General features: G+C 37.8%; 1 long non-coding RNA gene across 1 annotated transcript; it reads left to right on the top strand.

Moving 5' to 3' along the window:
* Positions 1 to 4525: 4525 nt before the first annotated feature.
* Positions 4526 to 5122, top strand: LOC125906652 (uncharacterized). Its single transcript, XR_007452022.1, has 3 exons — positions 4526 to 4676; positions 4745 to 4885; positions 4954 to 5122. It is a non-coding gene; the product is annotated as an uncharacterized LOC125906652 (long non-coding RNA).
* The last annotated feature ends 197 nt before the right edge of the window (positions 5123 to 5319 follow it).

The raw sequence follows: 5319 nt of genomic DNA, 5'->3' as shown, positions 1-5319 counted from the left end.
GAAAATACTACCAACCTCATCTGCGGTCGGTTTATTGTACCGGCATTGATCGATACCGGGCAAACGGGCATGTATATGGAATCGCAGATAATCTCGAAGCGACATTCTTTCAAACGCATGCATTAACCTGTTTACCAGCCGGCTGTGATCTGTCAGCACGCGCTGTAGAATGACTGCAATGTTGCGGTTAACATTAGTTAAAGATGCCACTAGCGTGTTTAGCATCTCTTCTTTAGTGTTTAGCATGTCTGACGCTGGATCAAAAAATGAATGCCCCGGAAGCGTTGCGAGGGCACCAATTCGCTGACAAAGTGCATCCTGTATGCGGTAGTTGTACAGTAGGTGACCGCTAACTGAATGCTTTTTAACTGGAGTGTTTTTTTAACTGGAGGTTCGCTAACTGGAATGTCTCTCAGTTAAAGAACACTCAAACGTCAAAACATAAAACATCACGCAGTGCACATTAACGTAGGTTCATAAAACATATAATGGATTTACAACGTCTATTGATAAAAAAACTTGCAGTTTTAGTTTTCTTTTAAATTCGTTATTTATTATGTATTATTTACAGCCATGTTGTATTTCTTCATAAATTTATTAAATTAATATCACATTCAGTTGTGAATCAGATTGTAATAAATCACCGACCTGACTTATCTAATCTTATGTCAATGCATCTCACTAAAATCTTTACATTGAAATTGACTATAAATTTACTCTAAAAAATTCGCTTATTCCATTCTTGTTCGATAAGCTTTGTCCATAAAGCCTTAAGGCGACCTAATTCTATGACATCAATATGGAGAAAATTTTGTTAATAATCTATACATTTTATTGCTTTGGAATATTGCAGGTCGGGTAAAAGATTCTCTTTATCAGCTGTTGATAAGTCCAACGAAGTATCATTGGAACCTTCATCTGAAACAATATCCTGAGCAGATGATGTATTGACACCCAGCACCGAGTCGATAATTTCATCATCACTGTATACCGTGCTTGTATGCCAATAGGGATTATTATTGTCGTTGTATGCATGTTCTTCTATCCATGATGCTATTTCCTCACTTGATGTCGTGGTGCCTGTCTCACTATCCATAGTCTTTACAAGAACTATTAGATCAGCTCGTTGATCGTCCAATTCTTCATCGGGAGTCTTTTCGTTGCCAGGGAAATTGCCAATCAGTTTCATCCATGAATTTTCAATCGTTTTTTTTGTAATATTGTGTGTAACCAGTGCACGAAATTAAAATGAATGTATATTTAATTGAGCGATTACAATAATATTATATATAAAATTTCTCTATTCTATTGCCTACCTTGTTCTATTTCCTACCTTACGCTCAGTCCTTACGCCGCTGCCCGAAATATCAATGCGTCTGCTTTTGACTCGCCATCCGTCGCTTCAACACTTCCTCGCTTCGACTCTTCGTCGCTTCGTAGCTTCGTCGCTTCGTCACTTTGCCTTTTCGCCGTATCAACACATTCACTGTTAGCTCCGATTCTATTGCTGAGCTTCTCGCATTCGTTCTACCGTATTCCTAACAGTGTATCATCGTTTATCTTTGTCACAGGCACTGGTGCTAACGATCTGGCTAATCTCTCGTCGTCACGGCTGTGTTGGTTCTCTCACTCTCTGTTGCTTACGACCTCATTGTGAAGTAAAAGCATATATGTAGATGTAGCAAAGTAAAACACTTCAAGTTAAAACAAAGTTCAAGCAAACACATATCAAGCAAAATTCGCCTCAAGCACTAGCGCGCAACAAACGCAAGAAACGCAACAAACATAAACAGGTAGTCAACCGTTCTCACGGTTCAAACGAGGAAGTAACTTTACGCAATTTATAAACCATAGGTACATGTCGCATTAAGTATAAATAAAACTTGTTATAAAAATAGTCATAGTTACAGCTGGCTGACCTATATACGGTCAGAAACTAAATAGCATATAAGAGATGAAAACCTAAATAAAGTAAGCGCATTCGAACACAAATCTTAGAATCGCTCGTTTCTTAATAGTGGGAGGAACTCTCCGGTCGACGAAGCAAGAATATACCCGACTCGGTGCAAAGCACCGGCGTTGGGCGCTGCGACGGAGCAACACATCCGCCAGCAGCATTACTCTCACTCTCCTTCTAATTTACCCGGCGCTCTAGCAGCAATCGAACACAACATCGAACATGAAAAATGTATAGGATTTGGCATGTTCGATTTGTTGGCTATCAAATCAAACATGTCAAATCCCATATATTTTTCTTGTTCGATGTCGTGTTCGATTGCTGCTATAGCGCTGCTTTAGCGTTCTCTTTCACTCGCACTAATTTTGACGACCTGAATAATCTCACGGAGCTACAGTTGCATCACTTCGCACAGCACGGTTCAGCCTTTCCTTCTCGCTTGTACAGCTGTTATCGGTCGATTCACTCTTTCGCTCACCTTACTGTCTCTTCCGCTTCTCACACGTTGAACTGAGACTATTTGATGTTATACAGGCCTATTATATTGCGTTCGGCATTCGAGAAGATTCACTCGCACGTTCATTATGTTCATTTTCGTATCGTTTTGCTAGCGACGCTCCGCTTCGAGTAACTCATCGGCAGATTCGAGTCGACGAAGTAAAAATCGGTACCGTATTGCTCGAACAGGAAGGGAGGGGGGGCTTTGTGTGTTTGTGTGAGTGTTAGGTTAAATTAAATTGCTTAAAAAGTTATTATCTTCTTTACATTTTTTAATACATGTGTTTTAGACCCACCAAATAATACACTTCTATGGCCTGCTCAATACTCAATTTGTATTTAGTTGCCTGGCGTGTTTTTATAGAACAATTACCCTGATTGTTATTTTTAGACCTCAACCATTATTGTTAACCATTATCGGTTTAAGCATTTTAATATTCAATTTGACTGTTTCCGTTATTGAACACCATTACGATTTTAAAATTACATGATTCAATAAAAAATTTCAAATTTTTTGTTGTGCATTTGCTGATAAATTTTTATTAAAAGAAGACACATATGTTTTTTAGTTTTGATTGTATGAAACGATACAAGGTACAGTCTGCTCCCGAGTTACGCGGTTTCTGCGTTCTCGGCGAATCCGCGTAACTCGAATATCCGCGTAAGTCGAATTTCACATTTTTTTTTTTGAATAAAATACTATTCATTACTCAGAGTTTTTTTTATTTAATTAAGTACTTTCATACACTTTATCATTTATTTGATATAATTTGTGCAAAAAATTCTAATATTTCTGGCTTTTAAGCGGTTTCAATTTGTTAGCCAAAATGAACCGATTTTTACCGAACTTGAAGCAAATTGTACTGATTTGACATATGCAGGCCTATTATTTTACTCGAATGACAGTCGATTCCGTCGGAAGCACTCGAGTCGAACGGGAGAAAAATTGGTATCGTTTTCGCCATTCGAATCGATGAAGGTTTCGTCAACATTTTTGTTCTATCATCTGTGTGTTTGACAGTTGGTTGAAGCAACCGGCGGTCGGAATGAGTGTAAACAAACGGATTCAGCACTTCTTTAAAATCATTTTTTCCATAATTTTGTTGGAAATGGGGTAAATGTGAATGATGAGAACGTTGATAAACTTATGTAAAACTTAATTATACACATAGACAGTGGCTTAAATTATTTGTGTGGTTAAATTTGCGCGTTTTCGACAGCTTGAGCTGTCAGCAGAAAATCTCTCGAATGCACCTTCCTGTTCGAGCAATACGGTACCGATTTTTACTTCGTCGACTCGAATCTGCCGATGAGTTACTCGAAGCGGAACGTCGCTAGCAAAACGATACGAAAATGAACATAATGAACGTGCGAGTGAATCTTCTCAAATGCCGAACGCAATATAATAGGCCTGATAGTCTGTCAAATTTATAAAACCGCGTATCTCCGAATCTGCGTAAGTCGAGAACCGTGTAACTCGGGAACAGACTGTAATATAATTTGAATCCCTCAACCCTTATGTAAACACAACCTGAAGATGACGTTCATAACAGATACAATTCAGCCATACAGTTTCTTGTTGTAATTTTACCTCCTAAAACAAATTAAAAATGAATTACATGCAATTTTATGATGATGATGACGAAGAAGAACAACTGTTGTTGAGGAATACTCGTAGGAAATTGAGAAAAAAACATATCCTTTGCAACTACCTGATCAAGCGTAAGTAAATGCAATACAATACAATCCTTAGTCAAATTTTCTTACCAATTTTTTTTTTACATTTTAGGTTTATTAAAAGCCTCCGGATCACCAAAGCAATATTTTCAAGCATTTTAGACAAAATTCGAAACAAGTTGAACACACAAAAAAGTAACGGCGTAGATGCAAAAGCAAGTTGGCATCATGTCTTATTTTTTTCGCTGAGGGCCGCTACCAGCATGAAACTGGTCAAGATTTGTTGGTGGCAATAGCGCAGCAGAGCTTTTCGGACACTCTACGTGAGGTCATACCACCGCTTCTAACTTTATTAGGTGACTGGATTTGTTTGGAGATGACACCAGTCGAAAAAATAGAATCAAAGCAGTATTTTTTTCAAAAAACTGGAATAAGAGATGTCGTAATGTGTGTCGATGGAACACACATACGCATCATGAAGCCACGCTTTAGACCAATGCCGTATCTTAACCGTAAAAAGTACTATAGTAGCAACGCTATGATTGTAAGTATCCTTTGAATACATTAATGTGTATTACTTTTGCTGAACGTGTATGCATTCAAATCTTACAGGTGTGTGATCATAAATGCCGCATTAGAGCAGTTGATCCGAGTTTTGTGGATCTTCTCATGATTCGTACGTATGGAATTCCAGTCCTGTACGTGATCATTTTGAAAATATGCATGCCACTGGTGGAACCGATAAATTATTAGGTAACATTCAAATGAATTAAGGTTTATACAATGGGTTCATTAATGCTTTATTAACAACGTTTTTGTAGGTGATGCAGGATATCCAGCTGAGCCTTGGCTCGTAACGCCATATCGTGATCCTGAAGAAGGATCTGTTGAGTCTAATTTTAACATTAGACATACCAAAGTAAGGAACGTTGTCGAACGTACAATAGGAATATTGAAAACACGCTTTAGATGTTTATTTGGTGCTAGCAATAGGCTTTACTATGATCCCAAAAAAGTGGAGATATTCTTAACATATGTTGTGCATTGCACAACATATGCATTCAGAACAACATTGAATGGCAACATGACATTGAAGAAATGTTAACAGCATTTAACGAATAAAATATCTTCTACTGGGATATTATAAGAAAACCTGTAGAGTATTCTATATATACATCCGTTCTTTA

Source organism: Anopheles coluzzii, chromosome 2 (assembly GCF_943734685.1).
Source record: "Anopheles coluzzii chromosome 2, AcolN3, whole genome shotgun sequence".
Classification (NCBI taxonomy): Eukaryota; Metazoa; Arthropoda; class Insecta; order Diptera; family Culicidae; genus Anopheles; species Anopheles coluzzii.
The sequence above is the reverse complement of the archived record's forward strand: the minus strand, read 5'-3'. Positions and strand labels throughout refer to the sequence as shown.